We start from the raw sequence: 26,053 nt of genomic DNA, 5'->3' as shown, positions 1-26,053 counted from the left end.
AAAACACAGAAAGGTAATTTAGGGAGTTCAGAAAACAACTCAACGAACACAAAGAATATATTACCAAAGAAATTAAACTATAAAAACAAATCAAACAAAAATAAAAAACTCAATTCATGAACTGAAAAACTAGGAAACAAGCTTAGCTAATAGAACAGGCCAGATAGAAGGTATGATTAGTGACATAGAAGACAAGCAACTTCAGGCACAACAAAAAAGAAGAAAGAGACTCAAAAATTTTAAAAAATGAGAAAGCCCTACAGGAATTGTCTGACTCCATCAAAAAGAATAACATAAAAATAATAAGTATATCAGAGGGAGAAGAGAGAGAAAATGGAATGCAGAATATATTCAAACAAATAATAGATGAGAACTTCCCTAGCCTATGGAAAGAACTAAAGCCTCAAATTCAAGAAGCAAACAGAACACCGAGTTTTCTTAACCACAACAAACCTACTCCAAGGCATATCATAATAAAAATGGCACAAACCAATGACAAAGAAAAAATTCTCAAGGCAGCCAGGGAAAAGAAGAATACAACATATAAAGGAAGGCCTATTAGATTATCATCAAATTTCTCAGCACAAACTCTACAAGCTAGAGAGAGTGGACCCCAATATTTAAAACCCTGAAAGAGAGAAACTTTTAGCCAAGAATATTATTCCCATCAAAGCTATCCTTCAAATACAAAGGAGAAATAAAAATATTCACAAATACAAAAAAGATGAGGAAATTTATCATCAGAAAACCCCCACTTCAGGAAGTACTAAAGGGGGTTTTCCAACCAGATTGAAAGAACAAAACAAAACAAAACCACAAGTAAAAGCTCCACCAAGAACACAATAAAACCACATTTAAACTGTGACAACAAAAGCAAAAAAAAGGGGGAGAGGACAGAGATTAACAGTAGCAAAGAATGATGAAGTGCAGAAACACTCATAAGATAGGGTACTACAATGAATATGGTAGGTACCCTTTTCATTACTTAATGGTAACCACACTTGAAAAAACCACCACAGAAGCACATGACTTAAAAAAGTTAGCAAAAGCTTGACCAGGTGGTGGCACAGTGGATAGAGCATCGGACTGGGATGCAGAGGACCCAGGTTCGAGACCCCCAGGTCACCAGCTTGAGCATGGGCTCATTTGGTTTGAGTAAAAGCCCACCAGCTTGAACCCAAGGTCACTGGCTCCAGCAAGGGGTTACTCAGTCTGCTGAAGGCCCACGGTTAAGGCACATATGAGAAAGCAATCAATGAACAACTAAGGTGTTGCAACGCACAATGAAAACTAATGATTGATGCTTCTCATCTCTCTCCATTCCTGTCTGTCTGTCCCTGTCTATCCCTCTCTCTGACTCACTCTGTCTCTGTAAAAATTTAATTAATTAATTAATTAATTTTAAAAAAAGGTAGCAACAGAGGAAAAAAGTATGGAATACAAACAAACAGAAACAAATGATAGAAAAACAAAGAGAAGAATCAAACAAGATACAAAACTAACAGAAAGCAATTTATAAAATGGCAATAGAGAACCACAAGTGTCAATAATTACACTAAACGTAAATGGATTAAGCTCACCAATAAAAAGACACAGAGTAGCAGAATGGTTTAAAAAAGAAAATCGAACTGTATGCTGCCTACAAGAAACACGTCTAAGCAAAAAGGATAAAAACAAATTTAAAGTGAAAGGCTGGAAAACAATATTCCAAGCAAATAACATCCAAAAAAAGAAGTAGGTGTAGCAATACTCATATCTGATAATGCTGACTACAAGACAGAAAAAGTACTCAGAGACAAAAATGATCATTTCATAATGATTAAGGGGACACTGAATCAAGAAGCCATAAAAATCCTTAATATATATGCACCAAACCAAGGAGCACCAAAATATATAAGACAGCTACTTATTGACCTTAAAACAGAAACTGACAAAATTACAATCATACTTGGAGACTTCAATACACTGCTGATGGCTCTAGATCAGTCATCCAAACAGAGAATCAATAAAGATATATTGGCCTTAAATGAAACACTAGAGCACCTAGATATGATAGACATCTACAGGACACTCCATCCCAAAGCAACAGAGTATACATTTTTCTCTAGTGTACATGAAACATTCTCAAGAATTGACCATATGTTGGGCCACAAAAATAACATCAGCAAATTCAGAAAAATTGAAATTGTACCAAGCATATTTTCTGATCATAGAGCCTTGAAACTAGAATTCAACTGCAAAAAAGAGGGGGAAAAAAACCACAAAAATGTGGAAACTAAACAACATACTTTTTAAAAATGAATGGGTCAAAGAAGAAATAAGCGCAGAAATCAAAAGATATATACAGACAAATGAAAATTACAATATGACATATCAGAATCTCTGGGATGCAGCAAAAGCAGTAATAAAAGGGAAGTTCATATCACTTCAGGCCTATATAAACAAACAAGAGAGAGCCCAAGTGAACCACTTAACTTCACACCTTAAGAAACTAGAAAAAGAACAACAAAGACAACCCAAAACCAGCCAAAGAAAGAAAATAAGAAAAATCAGAGCAGAAATAAATGAAATAGAGATCAGAAGAACTATAGAAAAAATTAATAGAACAAGGAGCTGGTTCTTTGAAAAGATCAACAAAATTGACAAACCCTTGGCAAGACTCACCAAGGAAAAAAGAGAAAGGACTCATATAAACAAAATCCAAAATGAAAGAGGAGAAATCACCACAGACATCATAGATATACAAAGAATTATTGGAGAATACTACGAAAAACTATATTCCACCAAATTCAACAATCTAGAAGAAATGAATAAATTCCTAGAACAATACAACCTTCCTAGACTGAGTCATGAAGAAGCAGAAAGCCTAAACAGACCAATTAGCAGGGAGAAATAGAAAAAACTATTAAAAACTTCCCCAAAAATAAAAGTCTAGGCCCAGATGGTTATACTAGTGAATTCTATCAAACATTCAAAGAAGACTTGGTTCCTATTCTACTCAAAGTCTTCCAAAAAATTGAAGAAGAAGCAATTCTTCCAAACACATTTTATGAGGCCAACATAACCCTCATACCGATACCTGGCAAGGATGGCACAAAAAAAGAAAACTATAGACCAGTATCTCTAATGAATACATATGCTAAAATACTAAACAAAATACTGGCAAATTGAATACAACAACATATTAAAAAAATAATACATCATGATCAAGTGGGATTCATCCCAGAATCTCAAGGATGGTTCAACATACGCAAAACGGTTAACGTAATACACCATATCAACAAAACAAAGAACAAAAACCACATGATCTTATCAATAGACACAGAAAAGGCATTTGATAAAATACAACACAACTTTATGTTTAAGACTCTCAACAAAATGGGTATAGAAGGAAAATATCTCAACATGATAAAGGCCATATATGATAAATCATCGGCCAACATCATATTAAATGTCATAAAATTGATGACTTTCCACCTTAAATCAGGAACAGGACAGGGCTGTCCACTCTCTCCACTCTTATTTAACATGGTGCTAGAATTTCTGGCCAGAGCAATCAGACAAGAGAAAGAAATAAAAGGCATCCAAATCAGAAAAGAAGAAGTAAAGGTATCACTTTTTGCAGATGATATGATCCTATACATCGAAAACCCCAAAGACTCCACAAAAAGATTACTAGAAACAATAAACCAATACAGTAAGGTCGCAGGATACAAAATTAACATACAAAAGTAAATAGCCTTTCTATATGCCAACAATGAAATATTAGAAAATGAACTCGCCCTGGCCGGTTGGCTCAGCGGTAGAGCGTCGGCCTGGCGTGCGGGGGACCCGGGTTCGATTTCCGGCCAGGGCACACAGGAGAAGCGCCCATTTGCTTCTCCACCCCCCCTCCTTCCTCTCTGTCTCTCTCTTCCCCTCCTGCAGCCAAGGCTCCATTGGAGCATAGATGGCCCGGGCACTGGAGATGGCTCCTTGGCCTCTGCCCCAGGCGCTAGAGTGGCTCTGGTTGCGGCAGAGCAACGCCCCGGAGGGGCAGAGTATCGCCCCCTGGTGGGCAGAGCATCGCCCCTGGTGGGCGTGCCGGGTGGATCCCGGTCAGGCGCATGCGGGAGTCTGTCTGACTGTCTCTCCCCATTTCCAGCTTCGGAAAAATACAAAAAAAAAAAAAAATAGTACCGAGTATTTAGGAAAATGTATTATTATTTTATTATTGATGCATTGTAAATTAATACCATCTTCAGGATAAGTAATATTCTGTGATTTTGTGCATTTAACAAAATCATAGTTTTCAAAATGTGAAGTCCAACAAGGCCAAATATTTATAAACTTGAGTTATATTTTAAAGATCTTTAACCAGACAACCCACACATTTGAGTGAGCACTTATCTCCATGGAAGATGGATGTCATAAAACCCTTAAAATAATTACCATATAAAAATGCTATCTGATTATGAACATTTTATATTAAGTTAGAATACAGTTAATGTGGTTTTTGCTCTCCTAAATTAAGGAAATTTTATACACTGCCATTGGGTGAGATAAAGTACATTCAACTGCTTCTTAGTGACTTTAATTAGAATGATTATTTTCTGAGAAAATAATATGTTTCATTCCATATTTTTTCTTTAAAAGTAGAAGGCTGATATTTTACTTTGTTTATGGATTTATTATCTCAAAATGCTCTTTCTTCTTGCCTGGCCAGTGGTGGGACAGTGAATAAAGCATCAATCTGGAATGCTGACTCACTGGTTTGAAACCCTGGGCTTGCCCAGTCTAGGCACATATGAAAAGCAAGTACTATGAGTTGATGTTTCCCACTCCTCCTCACCACCTTCTCTTTCTTCTTCCTCTCTCTAAAATCAATAAATCAAATCTTTAAAAAAAAGAGTATTGCAGAGGGAAATTATGTATGCATCAGATAAGGTATTAGAATGGATGATCTTCAGAGGACTCAAAATGTCCTTTCTTCTCTAATATTCTTAGACCCAAAGTCTCTAAAGTGGGTTTGAATGGCCCAGACATCAATACAGAAGAGTTCTAAATATTTCACAACTGAGAAATGTTGCCAAAGGTAATGGGGTGGGGGATATATGCTCCTCAAGTGTAAATACTTGATTTGTGAGTTGCTTGAATATTGATGCCTCTATACTTTATTCATTTATTTAGCTTTCTCTCTCTCTCTCTCTCTCTCTCTCTCTCTCTCTCTCTCTCTCTCTCTTAATGTGTCCTACCCACATAGAACCACAGAATTGAACAGGTGACCCAAAATTCCTCCTCCTGGGACTCTCAGATGATCCAGAATTGCAGCCCCTTCTGTTTGGTCTGTTCCTGTCCATGTACCTGGTCACCATGTTTGGGAATCTGCTCATCATCCTGGCTGTCAGTTCAGATGCCCACCTCCACACACCTACATACTTCCTCCTCTTCAATTTGTCCTTGACCGATATCAGTTTCAGCACCACTACAATTACCAAGATACTGGTGAACCTCCAGACATACAGCAAATCCATCACCTAGGCAGGCTGCCTAAGTCAGACCTTTTTTTCTCTTTCTGCATGTTTGGAAAGCCTACCCCTGGCTGTGATGGTCTTTGACAGGCTGATGGCCATTTGTCAGCCTCTATGCTACCTGGTCATTATGAACCCCCACCTCTGAGGCTTGTTGGTCCTGCTGTCATTTTTCATCAGGCTTTTATCTCTCAGCTGCACTACTTGATGGTGCCACAACTTACTTCTGTGCAGATGTGAAAATCCCTCATTTCTTCCATGATCCTTCTCAACTCTTCAACCTTGCCTGTTCTGACACCTTCACCAACAACATGTTGATCTATTTCATTGGTGTCATTCTTGGTAGAGTTCCACTCTCAGGGATCTTTTTCTCTTAAAATAGTTTCTTTTATTCTGAGAATCCCATCATCAGATGGGAAGTATAAAGCCTTCTCCACCTGTGGTTCTCACCTGTCAGTTGTTTATTTTATGGAACAGGCCTTACAGTGTACCTCAGTTCTGCTATTTCATCTTCCCTGAGAAAGAATGCAGTGGCCTCGGTGATGTACACTGTGGTCACCCCCATGCTGAACCCCTTCATCTACAGCCTGAGGAACAGAGATATCAAGAGTGCCCTGTGGAGGGTGATCAGAAGAATATACTAATCTCGACACCTGTGTTATCTTTTTTGGTTCATAGGATGGAAAAAAAAACAGTAAAATCTGTAGAGGGTCACTGCATTTAAATGTGTCTGGTATACATGCAGCTGAGAGCACAGGAAGGGCCCTGCTCAGCCTTGAGTGACCTGGCAGGACAGGTCACTGAAACAACTTGAAGGCTGTTCGTGGCATTGATGCCAAAAGCAGGACCAGCAGTGACACAATGGATAGAGTGTCACTGAAATTAAAAAAAACAACCAGGTTTGATGCCCCAAGAAATTGCCAGCCTGTAAACAGGCTTGAAGTCATTGTGTCTCCCTCAGAATACAATGTCCCACCTGGCCCAAACTCTATCTATGTCTCTGTGTTTTTCTTAATCCTCCTTTGGCTCCACTTAGGTCTTCACTTCCCCGCACCAGTCAAGGCAAGTGGCACCTGAACAGAAACTTTAATATGAGAGGGAACTTCACATGTCAGGGAAAGGACGGTCCTTGAGGAGGATGCATGTCAGATACAAATTGATATAAAAAGCACATTTTCACAAGGTGTAAAGCATGGACAATTCAAATTCTCAAGAAAGAAATCTTTATGTGCAAATGCTTAAGGCAATGTTAAGAGCCTATGGCTATACTATTTGTGGGAGTCTGCTTTTCTGAATCTTTACATTTTGTACAGAAAACATGCCCCTGGTTCCCTGCAGAGGGGACTGTTAATGAGAAAACCTGGGAAAGCGTTGGTAAGCAATTGAAGGCTCATTATATGGCAAAAAGCCCAAATAAAATTCCAATTATGGCCTTCTCCTTGTGGAATTTAATTAGAGATTGTCTTGATCCTACCCAAGAAGACAAGAGACTGCCATCAGGCACTTTTTCCAATCATTTAAAAAAAAAAACTATGAAAGGTCATTAGGGGCTTTATACTCCTCTACTTCCCTCAGCTCCTCCCCTAGCCATTCATGTATCTGAAAATGATGAGGAATTTACTCTCAAATATGAACAAGAATTAGAGAAAGAGGCAGAGGAGATAAGGAAGAAAAAGATAAATATTCCTTCTCTGAAAAGGATCTTGAGAATAGTCTTATAAATCTGGTATTAGGCAGTCATCCTCCCTTCAAAAATAAAGTTGAAGAAAAATGAAAGTTTAGGGGCCTCAACCCCTAGTATGACACCTCTACAAAGATGTTTTTTAAAAAACTTGTGAAAATAAAAAGAATGTCATGGAATTTTCTATGTACCCAGTCTTTGAAAGGCTAGATCCCAACAATCCAGGACAGACTTTAAGAATGCATGAGGCGCCCTGGCCGGTTGGCTCAGTGGTAGAGCGTCGGCCTGGCGTGCGGAAGTCCCGGGTTTGATTCCTGGCCAGGGCACACAGGAGAAGTGCCCATCTGCTTCTCCACCCCTCCCCCTCTCCTTCCTCTCTATCTCTCTCTTCCCCTCCCGCAGCCGAGGCTCCATTGGAGCAAAAGATGGCCCGGGCGCTGGGGCTGGCTCTTGGCCTCTGCCCCAGGCGCTAGAGTGGCTCTGGTCACCACAGAGCGATGCCCCAGATGGGCAGAGCATCGCCCCCTGGTGGGCGTGCCGGGTGGATCCTGGTCGAGCGCATGCGGGAATCTGTCTGACAGCCTCCCCATTTCCAGCTTCAGAAAAATACAAAAAAAAAAAAAAAAAAAAAAGAATGCATGAGGCATTGTCTTTTAAAACATTGAAAGAACTGAAAACAGATACAGCCATTTATGGACTCACTGCGCCTTTTGTATGAGTTTATTAAACTCCATTAATTCTAATGCTCTTGCCCCAGCTGATTGAATGTCGCTGGCTGTTGGTCAAATAAGTTTATAAATATGATATATACGTTTGCTTGTTTATAGTTTGCATTGGGTGTGGGGGACAGGCGGTAAGCAGGTAGGGTCGTTATAGCCTAAGGCCTTTCTCACCCTAAGTGACTTTGTATCAGAGACTTCCTTGTTTGTATATTGGATTAAAGTTATACTATAAAATGGGGCAGAGGACCCGTGCTGGAGGAGAGCAGAGAAAGGCCATGTGGAGAAGAGGAGAAGCAGCCAAGATGGCAGAATGCTGAAGGAGAAACCAGTTTGTGCAGAAAGAAGGAGATGGGGAACAGAGGTGAATAAGGCTGGTGAGGTACAAACCTTTGATTCTAGGAAACTCGAATAAATCAGTGGCTTTGGGAGCCCTGAATGAAAAGGGAAGTGTTTTCCCACTGTGTGTATTTCTTGCCTGCCAGGTGCAAGCTAGGATTAAAGCTAATGGCCCACCAGTTCTTGGCTCCATTGTTTTATTACCATCTGTCTCAATCTAATGCAAACTTGCATAGGCCAGGCAGCTGTGATGGTGGCTGTGGCTACTGGCCATACATTGGCTAAGGCATGTCTTAGTCCTGGTGAATTCCTGTTGTGGAAATCTGGCTAGTTTGACTGAAATGAAAAACAAGCAGAAAGGAATAGAGCCCATAGATTAAATATTCCTATAGAAATGCTTGTTGGCACTAGTCAATATTCAGGAGTTCAGAATCAGTTGTTATATAATTTGCAGGTTTATCAACAAATTACTATTTGTGCATCTAAGGCATGGAAGTCTCTTCCAGCCAAAGGGGAATAAAGTGGAGACTTAAGTAAAATTAGACAGGGACCTGAGGAACCATACTCTGACTTTGTTGCCTGGCTCCTCCAAGCAGTAGGGAGACTAATCTCAGATCCAAGGCAGGGACATTTTTAGCAAAACAATTAGGTTTTGAGAATGCAAACAAGACTTGTCAACAAATTCTACAGCCATATTGAAACAAGGGCACTTTAAATAATTTTATTCACCTCTGCGTTGATGCTGGTCCATCATATGTTCAGGGCATGGCCTTAGCTAGAGCTCTTAAAAAAGCTTTTAATCTTAATATTAATCCTAAAGGCCCAGGAAAAGGAGCTTGTTTTAATTGCAGCCAGCCACTTTGCCAAAAATTGTAAAAAAAGATAGTACTAGAAATAATGTATCAGGTCAAAGACCATGACAAGTGTGTCCCCATTGCCGGTAAGGAAAACATTGGGCAAATGAGTGCAGATTAAAAACTATGGTTAATGGACAGCCAATTCAGGAAAATTCCAAGTTGGACCAGCCCCAGCCTCAACAAACACTAGGGGCCCTTTCATTGATTGCTCCACAAGTGCTCCCTCAGAATATAAATATAAAACGTACCATCAGAGATTTCACCAGGGCCACAGGAGGGAGTGCAAGATTGGACCTCTGTCTCTCCACCCAACTCATATTAACTCCTGAAATGCCACCTCAGGCAATACCTATGGGAATATATGGCCCCATTCCAAAGAAATATGTTGGTCTCACTCTTAGTAAAAGTAGTCTTACTCTAAAAAAATTCCAAATGTTCCTTGGGGTTGTTGATAAGAATTATATAGGTGAAATTAAAGTAATGGCTCAAACTAATACAATTTTTCAAGTCCTCCCTGAAAATATAATTACTCAATTAATTGTACTCATATAAAAAGAAAAAGAGGGTATTATCTAATAACCACAGAGGAGAGGGAGGTTTTGAATCCTCTAAAAAGGTATATTGGTCACAGTCACTCAAAGATGACCAGAGCTAGAATTAAAAATTAATGGTAAGCTATTCAAAGGAATTATTGACACTGTAGCAGATATATCTGTAATTGCTTCCATTCATTGGCCTTCTTCATAGCCCACTCATGTAGCTGCAGCTAATTTGCAAGGAATTGAAAGTATTCAGGGCCCTCAGCAGAGTACCTCTCTGTTAAGATGAGAAGATACAGAGGGGAACATGGGTCATTGCAAACCTTATGTGTTGTTCCATCTCCCAGTTAATCTATGGGGGTGAAATATCTCATCTAAAATGGGATTATTATTAATAAGCCCTAATTCTATAATTACCTCTCAAATGTTAAATCAAGGATTTATACCCACAAAAGGATTAGGAAAAAATCAGCAGGGCCATAATGAACCCATTGTTCCTCAACAGCCTCAAGCACATCATGGAGTAGGATACCCCTGAATATCACCGCAGCTTTTTCTGTAGGGGCCTTAGTCACTTTCCTAACACAGAAAACAGCTGCAAAAACAACTTGGCTTTCTGAGACTCCTATCCGGGTCAATAGCTCCTAGTGGGAGAAAAATTAACAGCTGCTTGACCCTTAGATTCAGTTACAAGCAGGACATATTGAACCTACTAATAGCCCTTGGAATACTCCTATCTTTGTTATCAAAAAGAATTCAGGGAAATAGTGATTATTACAAAATCTAAGAAAAATTAATAAATCCATGGAAGTTATGGGACATTACAATCTGGATTGCCTTCCCCCATGGCAATCTCATGGTCTCACCATTTTATTATGCTAGACTTGAAGGATTGCTTTTTTACTATTCCCTTACACCAGTGGTTCTCAAACTTTTTTAAGTCAGAGACCATTTAAAATCCTACAAATAATTGTAGGCACACTATATACAATTTCTGAGAAATATGTTATAATCATTAATTCAAATATTAAAGAAAAAATATAAAGTCCAAGCATGCTTTTATGGTAACTAAATGAAATAAATACAACAAAATTAAATTTATTCTGACATTAAAAAACATTTTTATGTTAAATTTTTTGTTATGCTTTTTAGAATTCCTAAAAAAGAAGAGTTAAAAAATTTAAAACCAACAAAAATGTTATCTTTTTATATATATAGATACATTCTTAGTAAGATTTAGTAAATTTGGCAGGTCATGGCTCAAATGTGTTAAGTTTTTTCATTCTTGTGTTTATGAGAAACATGACCCTGATGTGTCCTAACAATTTCTTCAATGTTTGGGCATATATTTGAAAGGCAAACTCTCATTTCCTCCTCAATACATTGAAGAATTTCTTTCTTTTTACTCTTAATTGTGTTGAGTGCCGAAAACTCCCACCATCCATATCATCTTAACTTTACACCAAACAAAGGATAGAAGAAACTTGCCTCCAGTCTTTCCAGGGAACATGGGGGGTAGTGTAAACAATCCAGCACCACAGCTTAACAGCCTTTTGCAACCTAATGGAGGCAAGTGAGATGGGGGATTGGGCAGACTATCAGTTTACAGCCAATTCCCCACACCTCTGTCCTCCAAAAATCTAAATTCCAAAAACCCTGTTGGTTTTTTGGTCCCCAACAGGCACATATTTCTCTGGAATACCATAGAGTGCACCTGGAAATCTTCTAGGGCATACCAGTGTGCCCTGGTGCACACTTTGAGAACCACTGCCTTACATCCAGGGAATTGCAGACATTTTGCATTTAGCATTCCCAGCCTTAATTTTGCAAAGCCAATATAGAGATTCCAATGGAAAGTTTTGCCTGAGGGTATGGCAAATAGTCCTACCTTATGTCAACAATTTGTACAAAGCTATCCAACCCCTAAGAATCACATATCCTCAGGCTTACATCATTCATTATATAAATGATATTTTAATTAGCCACACCCAGGAGTCTACCTTACATCAACTATTTATAGGCCTGCAAGATGCTCTTATGAAAGCTAGACTAAAGGTCACATCTAAAAAAATACAAAAGACTTCTCCCTTTACCTATTTAGGTCATATAATAGAGGGCAAAACTATCTGGCCTCAAAAGGCACAATTGAGAATAAATACATTGAAAACCTTAAATGATTTTCAAAAATTGTTAGGGGGCATTAATTGGATATTCTTCCTTAAAATAAACTACAGCACAATTAGGATCTTTAGTTTTGTTGCTTAATGGTGACTCTAATACTTCTTCTATTAGGATATTAATTCCTTCAGCAAAAGGAGGAAAATGCCATTAAGTAGCCTCAATTTACTCACGTTAATCCTGCAAAGCCTGTCACTGTCTTTATATTTCCCACCACGCATACTCCTACTGGGGTACTTTGGCAGCCTGAAGGCATTTTAGAATGGCTGCATTTAGCACAAACTCCTAACAAAACCTTTTAACTCTATTTCATGACCTTGTGGCACAACTAATTATCAAGGCCAGGTTTTGCCTCTAGCAGTTAATTGGCCAGGAGCTCACAGCTATTGTTCTGCTTACAGTTTCTCAACAAAACTAGCTTTGAAAATCTGCCTCTACTCTTTGGCAGATAGCTCTTGCCACTTACCCAAATTGAATAAATAATCACTATCCAGCTAATAAACTTATTCAATTTGCCCTAACTACTACTTTTATGTTCCCAAAAATCATACTGTTACATCCCAGGAGACAGGCCACAGCAAACCCAAAGTGAATTTTATAAGTTTTATTGCAAACCTGCGCAGGGACTGCAGGCAACCCACGCAAGGGAACACTGCAGCCCCGAGCTTCTAAAATGGCTCCTTTTTATAGGGTGGCTATCTAGGCTGAGCAAGCATTATACAGAAGCAGATGTGGCAGTTAGCTGTGGTCGTGCACAGCATAGCAATAGGGGGGGGGCATAGCTCAGTGGAGAATTTCAAACATAAACTTCTTTTTTTTAAATATAATTTTATTTTTTTAATGGGGTGATATCAATAAATCAGGATACATATATTCAAAGATAACATGTCCAGGTTATCTTGTCGTTCAATTATGTTGCATACCCATCACCCAAAGTCAGATTGTCCTCTGTCACCTTCTATCTAGTTTTCTTTGTGCCCCTCCCCCTCCCCCTTTCCCTCTCCCCCCTCCCCCTGTAACCACCACACTCTTATCAATGTCTCTTAGTCTCACTTTTATGTCCCACCTACGTATGGAATAATGCAGTTCCTGGTTTTTTCTGATTTACTTATTTCACTTTGTATAATGTTATCAAGATCCCACCATTTTGCTGTAAATGATCCGACAAACATAAACTTCTGATAAGGGTCTCTGACTCATAGTCACCCAACTTTGTGCTGAACTTTTTGTTCTTGGCCTCACAGGGACCTTGTCAACACTTCACTGTTCCTTTTTTTTTCTAAGAGTTAGACTCTGGCATCCACACCACACTTTCTTGAACCTAACATTTCCCCATCTCTTTTGGGCATAAATCAAACCCTTGATTCTTCATCAGTGGGGAGAATGGTATAAGGCTGGGGCTCATGAGAATTTTCTACTTTAGCTGTAGCTATAACTTAATTGGGTCAAGGGTCCTCCCTAGTATGTGCTGGCACGCTGATAGTGTGCCCTTAGTACTACAAGCTTTACGGCTTGAATTCTCTTTAGTACATACTGCATGAGGCAGTTGATAATATATGGACTAATGGTGACCCCCCCCCCATTATAAGCAAAACGAAGGGTCCAGTAAAAGCAGTAAGTAACATAGTGAGCTAAGGGGATGAAGAGAATAAATTCTTACACTAATTTTTTCTGCCTTGTATTTTTTTCTTCTCTGTACTAACTTCTTACAACTTGCACAAACCTTCTGCAACTTACATAAACCTTCAACTTTTATGCAGTTTCTTTATAACCAGCTTTTACAACAACTTACTTTTTCCTTTTCTTTTCAAAAGTACCTCTACACCTCATACTTTTTATTATCAAAACCATACAATTCCTTTCTAGTCAGAACTCTTGATTTAAAAATCTTTAACCTTTAGTGACAATTAAGTTGACTTTCTTTTTATCCTAGTTTCCCTTTTCCTAAAGCCTGATTAAAAGAGTCCTTAGTTTTTTTCTCTAGGCATTAGCCATGCGTGGACCAGTTAACTTCTGGTTTGTGGCTGAAGCAGGGCATGCTGTCCTTCTCAGGGTCAGCTTACAAGGGTTGGCAGGGTCAGTCTTCGCTGTCCACAAAGGTGTCTCTGCTGGGACTGCAAGCTTCAGCCGGCTGTGGTGGACCCAGGTGGGTATGTCTTCTACCTTAGCAGTAGTGGGAGTGGTCAGGATCATGGTGTGTGGACCCATCTACGTGGGAGTCAGTCCTTGGGTGGTGTACTGCTAGAAGCACCTCTTGGACAGTCTTTGAACAGTTTGCTGAGTAACCTATAAAACCTGCAAGTACTTAGGGAAAGGGTGTTACATTTCTACACTTTGCAGTTCGAGTTTAAGTCCTAGTGACCACTGCTTCTAGCTGGAATTAGCAGCAGGTCCCAGCTTATAATAGGCATGGGGCATTGAGATAAGAGAAATAAAGGAGATACTAAACATTAAATAAAGCAATAAAATCAGACTGTCAATACCCACAGTAGAGATCTTTGAGGGATAAATAAAACTTAAATATTCAAGCAAGACATAGTAGATGGCCCTTGTGTTTACAAGAAATGAGATTAGCTTATCTGCTACTTGGAAAAAATACCTTAGGCTCATGAATGATGACCTTGGGCCTTCAGTGGCAATTCCCAGCATGCTGGGCAAGGTCAGGTCACAGGCAGCTGGAGCAGGGCTAGAAGAAACTGAACCCTTCCTCCATGGAGCAAGGGGGCAGCTTACCTTCTCATGTCCCCCTTTCCACAGCACAGACGTGTCAACCAGTGGGGCTGGGAAGCCTGGCAGGCTTCAGTTTAATGACCTTTCTTTCCACTCTGGAGCAGGGCCTTGATGAAATGCTATGAAGCCTCTTAGGGCGCTGGAGCCAAAAGTTGGTATTTCCTGACTTCTTTTGGGCCTTATTTGCCTTTTCTATTACTTCCTTGGTCATTATAGACCTTAAAAGCCATGCTCAGAAGATCTCACTGAGGGGCTTGACTAAGAGAACAAAATTGGGAATCCTGTATTTAAAGAAGCCTATTAGACCGAGGAAAGAAAAGATTTGATCTGTGGTGGTAGGTGGTTGGAGACTGTGGAGGGTCTGAAATCAAGTGGAGGTTCAGGATTATGTCTCCAGAGTTCTCTTTTCTACCTATTATGTTAAGAATTCTTCTAATTGGATGACGTCAGAGTAATGGCGGGATAGGAAGCGATACCGATAAATCTCCCCCAAAACTCTACAAGATCTTCAACCAGAAACAGAAAAACCTATACTTGGAGCCTCCAGATGCTTCGCAATACACTCAAAGGTATGGTCGAGTGAAAAATTGGCTAAATATATAACCAAACCCCGAAGGAAATGGGGAGTAAGAAATGCTCCGCCTTCCTCACTAACCTAAACAGGGCGGCTTTCTCTGGTAACTGTGAATATAGAAACTGAGGCGGGCAAAGGGGGTGAATAGATCCAGGCTGCGGCACAAATGGCCTAACCAGGCTCTGGCACGGAGATCCAAACCGAGGAAAAACTGATCCTGTGGCAACCCGGGCAATACAAGCTAACACTCGCGCCAAACCCATACAAAGAAAGACAAGCGGGGCAGCCATTTTACCTGGTCTCCTGGTCGGTGCTCAGTTAGTGGGCGAGAGATTTCTTCCTAAGCCCTGGAAGTGGGTGCCCGTGTTACCCCACAGAGAGGCAGAGCCAGAGGCCTTTCTGTGGGCTGAAAGCAGAATCTCTCGGCAGCCCCAGCGCCCTGGGAAAGCCACGCACGGGAGGGAGCAAGAACTAATTCCAATGGTGGAAATTTTCCGTGCTGGTGGGGGTTTCACTCAGAGGGAAACACGGCCGGCCTCATATCCTGGTCTGCGCGCCCAGATAGTGAATGAGAGATTCCTCCGAGTGCCTCAGCAGTGCGCGCCCATGTTATAGCACAGAGGGGCAGAGTCAGGGGCCTTTTTGTGGGCCAAAACGGAATCTCGGGCCGCCCCAGCGCCTTGCAAAAGCCGCGCACGGGGACGGAGCGAGACTCAATTCCAACGCTGCAACTTTTCCATGCGGTTGGGGGTTTCACTCAGAGCATGAGACTGCTGGCTGGATATCCTGGTCTGCGCACGCAGATAGTGAATGAGCGTTTCCTCCAAGTGCCCTGGAAGTGGGCACCCGCCTGTGTTACCGGACAGAGTGGCAGAGCCAGAGGTCTTTGAGTGGGCAGAAAGCCCGCCTGATTATGCTAGCAGCTCTGACTGACTGAGCCTTACCCAGAGCCCTGTGCTGAGTGGAAATAGAGTGGGGAGTTGCCAGCTCTTTGAGCCTCTTACTATCCAGGCAGAGGCAGCAGCAACCCCATAGCTGGATTATCAGGCTACTAATTGAGGAAGGAAAGACTAGGAGAAAGGCTCCAGGAACACGGACTCTCTCACTGTCGGAGCCTATAAATGCTAATGAGCCTCGACTGCCAACGAGACTAAAGCACAATACATGACATTGCCATAGAGACTTATCAACTGCAAACCTCTACCTGAGAGTGCCAAAGGGGCAGAACCCGGGGTACAGAGTCACCGACCAGGAAGAGGGAGAGAAAAGAAAAAGCAAGAAGATAACCTCTCAAAATCAAGAATAATACGCAGACTTTATAACCTATCCCATTTTATTATATTTGTTCGTTTGTTTCTCTTATCTTCATTCTTGATACTATTTTTCCTCCTCCAATTTGGCCGATTAACTCTCTGCCGGTCTTACTCTCTCCTCTCCTTGAACTACACTACCCATAAGTGTTACATCTCCCATTATCTTTTCTCTCCTCTTCCTTTCTCTCTATGAGGGTTGCACTCCAAAACCCTTAACTCTCTCTCTCTCTCTCTCTCTCTCTCTCTCTCCTTTTTTTTTCTTCTTATAGTGGTTCCCTCTTTTTTTCTCTCTCTCTCTTTCTTTTCTCTCTCTATATTAGTTTCTTCCTTTCTCCTTTACATCTCCTCTCATTCAAACCTCAATAACAAACAAAGTATCTTATCTGGGACTCAAACTTATGTTTGTGGCATTTTGGGGGGTTTTTACTTCACCTTTTTAACTCACTAGCAGTGCTCCCATCCCTGGCTCTCCATTTTATCTAGTTCTTGTTCCACTAAATACAATAGTAATTTTTTAATTTGTCCCCCCATTTTTCTGTTTTCCTCATATTCCTCTGATCATAACTCTTAGACAACCAACACCTAAAAGCAAATCATTTTATTCTTGACCCAAATTTTTTCCTTATTTGCTTTTTGTGGGTCCATACCCTCTTTTTTTTTCTTTTTTCTTTTTTTTCTTTTTTTTTTTTTTTTTTTTTTGCCCTTTTATTACTTTTCCCCAATTCAGGACCTCCATCACAGGCATTGTTTGTTATAAATCACAGTTCACCACAAGATTTTCTCAAGAAAGAGGGGAGAGGAGAGAAGAGGAAAAAAGGAGAAGGGGAATAATTTCGGTTTTTTTAATTTTTATTTTATTTTATTTTTCTTTAATTATTAATTTTTTTAAAAAAAAAACAACTCTTTTTGATTCTTTATTTTTTTATTATCTTTTTTATTTTTTTTACCTTTTTATACTTTATTAAATCTAATTAATACTATCAACAAAACCACCCTCAGGTGCCATTAAGGAAGAGAAAATCGAATATCATGGATACAAAAGAAAGAGAGGTAACACAGCTAGATGAGGAAAAATCTATGGAGAAAAAATTTAATATATTGAAAACCTTGGAGCTAAATGACAGAGAATTCAAGATAGAAATCCTAAAAATCCTCCGAGATATACAAGAAAACACAGAAAGGCAATTTAGGGAGCTCAGAAAACAACTCAATGAACACAAAGAATATATGTCCAAGGAAATTGAAACTATAAAAACAAATCAAACACAGATGAAAAACTCAATTCACGAGCTGAAAAATGAAGTAACAAGCTTAGCTAATAGAACAGGTCAGATAGAAGAGAGGATTAGTGAAATAGAAGACAAGCAACTTGAGGCACAACAGAGAGAAGAAGAAAGAGACTCAAAAATTAAAAAAAAATGAGGTAGCCCTACAAGAATTATCTGACTCCATCAAAAAGAATAACATAAGAATAATAGGTATATCAGAGGGAGAAGAGAGAGAAAATGGAATGGAGAACATACTCAAACAAATAATAGATGAGAACTTCCCAAGCCTGTGGAAAGAACTAAAGCCTCAAGTTCAAGAAGCAAACAGAACTTTGAGTTTTCTTAACCCCAACAAACCTACTCCAAGGCATATCATAATGAAATTGACACAAACCAACAGCAAAGAAAAAATTCTCAAGGCAGCCAGGGAAAAGAAGAATACAACATATAAAGGAAGGCCCATTAGATTATCATCAGATTTCTCAGCAGAAACTCTACAAGCTAGAAGAGAGTGGACCCCAATATTTAAAGTCCTGAAAGAGAGGAACTTTCAGCCACGAATACTATACCCATCAAAGCTATCCTTCAAATATGAAGGAGAAATAAAAACATTCACAGATACAGAAAAGATGAGGGAATTTATCATCAGAAAACCCCCACTCCAGGAATTACTAAAGGGGGTTCTCCAATCAGATACAAAGAACAAAAAAAAAACAGAGCCACAAGTAAAAGCTCCAAGAAGAACACAATAAAACCAAATTTAAACTGTGACAACAAAAAGAAAGAGGGGGAGAAGATGGAGATTAACAGTAGCAAAGGACGATGGAGTGCAAAAGTACTCACAAAATAGTTCGCTACAATAAACAGGGTAGGGACCCTTTTCATTACTCAAAGGTAACCACCATTGAAAAAACCACCACAGAAGCACATGAGATAAAAAAGATAGCAACAGAGGAAAGATGTATGGAATACAACCAAATAAAAACAAAAGATAGAAAAACGAAAGAGAAGGATCAAACAAGACACAAAACTAACAGAAAGCAAGATATAAAATGGCAATAGAAAACTCACAAGTATCAATAATTACACTAAATGTAAACGGATTAAACTCACCAATAAAAAGACACAGAGTAGCAGAATGGATTAAAAAAGAATATCCAACTGTATGCTGCCTACAGGAAACTCATCTAAGTAACAAGGATAAAAACAAATTCAAAGTGAAAGGCTGGAAAACAACACTCCAAGCAAATAACATCCAAAAAAAAGCAGGTGTAGCAATACTCATATCGGATAATGCTGACTACAAGACAGGAAAAGTACTCAGAGACAAAAATGCCCATTTCATAATGGCCAAGGGGACACTGAATCAAGAAGATATAACAATTCTTAATATATTTGCACCAAACCAAGGAGCACCAAAATATATAAGACAGCTACTTATTGATCTTAAAACAAAAACTGACAAAAATACAATCATACTTGGAGACCTCAATACACCGCTGACGGCTCTAGATAGGTCATCCAAACAGAGAATCAACAAAGACATAGTGGCCTTAAACAAAACACTAGAGCACCTGGATATGATAGACATCTACAGGACATTTCATCCCAAAGTGATTGAGTATATATTTTTCTCCAGTGTACATGGATCATTCTCAAGAATTGACCATATGTTGGGCCACAAAAACAACATCAGCAAATTCAGAAAAATTGAAGTTGTACCAAGCATATTTTCTGATCATAAAGCCTTGAAACTAGAATTCAACTGCAAAAAAGAGGAAAAAAATCCCACAAAAATGTGGAAACTAAACAACATACTTTTAAAAAATGAATGGGTCAAAGAAGAAATAAGTGCAGAGATCAAAAGATATATACAGACTAATGAAAATGACAATACGACATATCAGAATCTATGGGATGCAGCAAAAGCAGTGATAAGAGGGAAGTTCATATCAATTCAGGCATATATGAACAAACAAGAGAGAGCCCAAGTGAACCACTTAACTTCACACCTTAAGGAACTAGAAAAAGAACAAAGAAAACCCAGAACCAGCCGAAGAAAGGAGATAATAAAAATCAGAGAAGAAATAAATGAGTTAGAGAACAGAAAAACTATAGAAAAAATTAATAGAACAAGGAGCTGGTTCTTTGAAAAGATCAACAAAATTGACAAACCACTGGCAAGACTTCCCAAGGAAAAAAGAGAAAGGACTCATATAAACAAAATCCAAAATGAAAGAGGAGAAATCACCACAGACACTGTAGATATACAAAGAATTATTGTAGAATACTATGAAAAACTATATGCCACTAAATTCAACAACCTAGAAGAAATGGATAAATTCCTAGAACAATACAACCTTCCTAGACTGAGTCAAGAAGCAGCAGAAAGCTTAAACAGACCTATCAGTAGAGAAGAAATAGAAAAAACCATTAAAAACCTCCCCAAAAATAAAAGTCCAGGCCCTGACGGCTATACCAGCGAATTTTACCAAACATTCAAAGAAGACTTGGTTCCTATTCTACTGAAAGTCTTCCAAAAAATTGAAGAAGAAGCAATACTTCCAAACACATTTTATGAGGCCAACATAACCCTCATACCAAAACCAGGCAAGGATGGCACAAAAAAAGAAAACTACAGACCAATATCTCTAATGAATACAGATGCTAAAATACTAAACAAAATACTAGCAAATCGAATACAACAACATATTAAAAAAATAATACATCATGATCAAGTGGGATTCATCCCAGAATCTCAAGGATGGTTCAACATACGTAAAACGGTTAACGTAATACACCATATCAACAAAACAAAGAACAAAAACCACATGATCTTATCAATAGACGCAGAAAAGGCTTTCAATAAAATACAACACAATTTTATGTTTAAGACTCTCAACAAAATGGGTATAGAAGGAAAATATCTCAACATGATAAAGGCCATATATGATAAACCATCAGCTAACATCATATTAAATGGCACTAAACTGAAGGCTTTCCCCCTTAAATCAGGAACAAGACAGGGTTGTCCACTCTCTCCACTCTTATTTATTTAATGTGGTACTAGAGGTTCTAGCCAGAGCAATCAGACAAGACAAAGAAATAAAAGGCATCCATATCGGAAAAGAAGAAGTAAAGGTATCACTTTTTGCAGATGATATGATCCTATACATCGAAAACCCCAAAGAATCCACAAAAAGACTACTAGAAACAATAAGCCAATACAGTAAGGTCGCAGGATACAAAATTAACATACAGAAGTCAATAGCCTTTCTATATGCCAACAATGAAACAACTGAGAACGAACTCAAAAGAATAATCCCCTTCACGATTGCAACAAAAAAAAATAAAATACTTAGGAAAAACATAACAAAGAATGTAAAGGACTTATATAATGAAAACTATAAACCATTGTTAAGGGAAATCGAAAAAGATATAATGAGATGGAAGAATATACCTTGTTCTTGGCTAGGAAGAATAAATATAATCAAGATGGCTATATTACCCAAAGCAATATACAAATTTAATGCAATTCCCATCAAACTTCCAATGACGTTTTTTAAAGAAATAGAGCAAAAAATCATCAGATTTATATGGAACTATAAAAAACTCCGAATAGCCAAAGCAATCCTAAAGAAAAAGAATGAAGCTGGGGGCATTACAATACCTGACTTCAAACTATATTATAGGGCCACGACAATCAAAACAGCATGGTATTGGCAGAAAAATAGACACTCAGACCAATGGAACAGAATAGAAAGTCCAGAAATAAAACCACATATATATAGTCAAATAATTTTTGATAAAGGGGCCAACAACACACAATGGAGGAAAGAAAGCCTCTTCAATAAATGGTGCTGGGAAAACTGGAAAGCCACATGCAAAAGAATGAAACTGGACTACAGTCTCTCCCCCTGTACAAAAATTAACTCAAAATGGATCAAAGATCTAAACATAAGACCTGAAACAATTAAGTACATAGAAGAAGACATAGGTACTCAACTCATGGACCTGGGTTTTAAAGAGCATTTTATGAATTTGACTCCAATGGCAAGAGAAGTGAAGGCAAAAATTAATGAATGGGACTACATCAGACTAAGAAGTTTTTGCTCAGCAAGAGAAACTGATAACAAAATAAACAGAAAGCCAACTAAATGGGAAATGATATTTTCAAACAACAGCTCAGATAAGGGTCTAATATCCAAAATATACAAAGAACTCATAAAACTCAACAACAAACAAACAAACAATCCAATAAAAAAATGGGAAGAGGATATGAACAGACACTTCTCCCAGGAAGAAATACAAATGGCCAACAGATATATGAAAAGATGCTCATCTTCTTTAGCTATTAGAGAAATGCAAATCAAAACTGCAATGAGATACCACCTCACACCTGTTCGATTAGCTATTATTAGCAAGACAGGCAATAGCAAATGTTGGAGAGGCTGTGGAGAAAAAGGAACCCTCATTCACTGTTGGTGGGAATGTAAAGTAGTACAACCATTATGGAAGAAAGTATGGTGGTTCCTCAAAAAACTGAAAATAGAACTACCTTATGACCCAGCAATCCCTCTACTGAGTATATACCCCAAAAACTCAGAAACATTGATACGTAAAGACACATGCAGCCCTATGTTTATTGCAGCATTGTTCACAGTGGCCAGGACATGGAAACAACCAAAAAGCCTCTCAATAGATGACTGGATAAAGAAGATGTGGCACATATACACTATGGAATACTACTCAGCCATAAGAAATGATAACATCGGATCATTTACAGCAAAATGGTGGGATCTTGATAATATGATACGAAGCGAAATAAGTAAATCAGAAAAAACCAGGAACTGCATTATTCCATACGTATGTGGGACATAAAAGTGAAACTAAGAGACATTGATAAGAGTGTGGTGGTTAGGGGGGGGGAGGGGGGAAAGGGAGAGGGAAAGGGAGAGGGGGAGGGGGAGGGGCACAAAGAAAACTAGATAGAAGGTGACAGAGGACAATCTGACTTTGGGTGGTGGGTATGCAACATAATTGAACAACAAGATAACCTGGACTTGTTATCTTTGAATATATGTATCCTGATTTATTGATGTCACCCCATTAAAAAAATAAAATTATTAAAAAATAAATAAATAAGTAAATAAATTAAAAGAATTCTTCTATTAAGCCAATTGTTGGGCGGATAAAATGTATTATGCTCACTTTGTTAAAGATAACACGAGGAGGCAGTCGCCCAGGTGATATTAATGTGTGTTGGAGATCGTTGTAACCTGGGGCTTGGTTTTGGGATTAAGCCTTTCCCACCCTTTTTGCTGTAGGGCGGTACAATCCTATCATGCCTCAGAGAAGTGACTTTGTATTAGAGACTTCCCTATTATGTATATTGGATTAAGGGTTTGGATTTCTACACTATAAAAGGGAGGCAGAACGGGACTCGGCCCTTGGTTCCTGAGGTTAGCATGAGAGAGCGGAGAGAGTAGAGCCAGCAGCTAAAGGAGGCCACGTGGAGGAGGCCAGGAGAAGCAGCCAAGATGGCAGAGCACTGAGTGTGACTGGGTTTTGGAGCCCAGTGTGTATTTTTACTTGCCCGCCGGGTGCAAGCTAGATTAAAGGCTATGGCCCACCAGTTTTTGGCTCCATGGTTTCTTTACCGACTGTCCGAATCCAATGCGAACCTGCAAGGGCCAGGCTGCTGTGATAGTGGCCCCGGCCCTGCCTGCTGGCTTTACACCAATCAATAGTAATATTTGTTACTCTGGGTTTTGTGACCTAACATTGAACAATTAACAATTACTGAATTATTATATATCCCCTAATATTTAAACTAAAATTTTAACATCACAGGCTATGAAATAGCAAATGAAAAGGAGAATTAACAAAAGACTGTTGAAATAACGTATACATTTCTAACATAGAAAATGTTTTTGTTATTTTTTTACAACAACAGATCCTTGGTACAAAAAGGAAGTCTTTGTATTTGACAGACTATACAATTCCATATGCTTTACTATTAGTACAAATTTAGTACGATTTACAATAAGAGATTATAAACTACTATTCCTAATGAACTACTGATTTTCAGAGAAAAATAAGGAATGGTCAAAATGTAGTTACTATTTTGTGGCTTCCCAGCTGGCAAAGAGATGCTAACCCTCTTTTTGACCTATAGAGCTTTACAACATTAAGTCATTATAAGGGTCGGGGTAGTAAACTAAAAAAAACACACAATTTTATAAACTTATTTTCTTAACAGTGGGGTATTCTAGTTTACATAAGGTCCTCAATTTCCTCAGGGACATAGTAACCCTATAATGCCCTAAATCTTCTCCTCTGGTCTGGCTCCACATGGAGGCGGAGATTTCCCGGAGCCAAAGCAGAGGAGGGCAGGGGCTGTAGCAAGGTGATGATAACCTCTAGCTTACTGCACTGTTATCTTTTGCCTGACTAAGCAGTGGCTCAGCCCTTGAGCTGGTGCCCAAGGGGGAGGGGCAAGTGCCTGAAACTGTGAGGGGAGTCTGCCGCTTCTCCTGTAGCCAGCTGCAGCCTGGCTGCCTTTTCTTTCTCTACCTCTGCTGCCATACTGGGCTGCATACTGACCATGCCACCTGCCTGCAGGTGGGTGCTGGTGATAGTACGCTAAACTTTCTATGTTTTCTATGGGTATAGCAATCCTTGGTTTGGCCAGTCTGCTCTTAAGTTGGCCATTCTGGTTCACAAAGAGTCCGCAACGTGGCGGAATCAACAGGAGTCCCATAGTCTCATGCCCTGTGAGAGAAATCAGAAAAGTTATCAAGCAAGCACTGAAGAGGCGTTAGGGCAGCAGATTGCCCCTGACCCATGGTCCTTGACTCTCGAAGGAATCCTGTGAGGAAGCAATGGACGAAGCAGACAAACAAACCAAATATGCACACAAAACAAACAAAACTTCTGAACCAAAACCAAAGGGAGAAGGCAGCATCCTGTGTTCCCCGACCCACCAGGTGGGGAGAAATCAGGTGGCGTCCCGCCTGCTTCACTACACCCTTTTCTAACTAGAGCTCTGTTTCCAAATATTCAAAAAGGAAACTTCCTTACCAAACAGTCTCGAGACTCCAAATGTTTCGAATCAGCCAAATTCAGTTTCCAAACGGCAACTGCTGGAGGCTGGCCAGCTACCAACGTCTGCTGCAGCCCACTCCATGAGGAGGGGTCTTACATGGCCTATCTCGCTGGGGGCCTCCATGTGTTACATCCCAGCGAGATAGACCACAGCAAACCCAAAGTGAATTTTATAAGTTTTTTTGCAGACCTATACAGGGACTGCAGGCAACCCATGCAAGGGAACACTGCAGCCCCGAGCTTCTAAAATGGCTCCTTTTTATAGGGTGGCTATCTAGGCTGAGCAAGCATTATACAGAAGCAGATGTGGCAGTTAGCTATTCGCTAGAGAGGTCACACGCAGCATAGCAATGGGGGGGGGGGGCATAGCTCAGTGGAGAATTTCAAACATAAACTTCTGATAAGGGTCTCTGACTCATAGTCGCCCAACTTTGTGCTGAACTTTTTGTTCTCAGCCTCATAGGGACCTTGTCAGCACTTCCCTGTTCCTTTTTTTCCTAAGAGTTAGACTCTAGCAGCCACAGCACACTTCCTTGAACCTAACACATACCATCACAGTTTACAACTAGCACCCTAACAATATTTACTAATGGCTCCAACTCAGGAAAAGCAGGTCTCCAAGCTTTATAAGAAATACACCAATTACTTATCCACAAGTCCAAAAGAGTTGTTGTCATAATCATATTCAGCATAGTAACCCTCATAGGCTTATTAGCTTCCACTATAATAGGAGCTACTGCTCTAACCAAAGTATTCAAAATGTGCACTATGTCAATCAATTGGCTCAAAATACCTCCTTGACTTTACATGATCAAAAATACATTAATTTAAAGCTAGAGACAAAGCTAAATGCATTAAAAGCTACAGTACTGAATTTAGGTAATCAAATTCAGAGCATTAAAGTATGCCACCAACTCGTATGTCATACAGCCTATCAATGATTCTGTGTTACCTCAATCCCAATGAAAATGAAAGAAAATCAAAATAAATCTTTAAGAAAATTGGAATGATAATAATATTAATACTAATGTAGCTAAGCTACATAAAACATATTCAAACTATCCAAAAAAGCCATGATGATATTGTTAGTCTGGCACAAATAGCTAATCAATTTCTTGGCAATTTACAAGGCTTTAACCCTTTTAATATGCTTAAACATACTGCTTGGTATTTAATTGCTTTAATAATATATTGTATAATTTTGTTTTGTTCATTTTCAGTCAAATGTGGAGTCATCC

The 26,053-nt window shown here is 39.3% G+C and overlaps 1 pseudogene; it reads left to right on the top strand.

Annotated features, from left to right (window-relative positions):
- LOC136388278 (olfactory receptor 7E178-like) overlaps positions 1-6,154 on the top strand; it is a 33,691-nt pseudogene extending 27,537 nt beyond the window's left edge.
- Positions 6,155-26,053: the final 19,899 nt, after the last annotated feature.

This window comes from Saccopteryx leptura, chromosome 1 (genome assembly GCF_036850995.1).
Source record: "Saccopteryx leptura isolate mSacLep1 chromosome 1, mSacLep1_pri_phased_curated, whole genome shotgun sequence".
NCBI lineage: Eukaryota > Metazoa > Chordata > Mammalia > Chiroptera > Emballonuridae > Saccopteryx > Saccopteryx leptura.
Note: the sequence above shows the minus strand (reverse complement) of the source record. Positions and strands in the feature narration are given on the sequence as shown.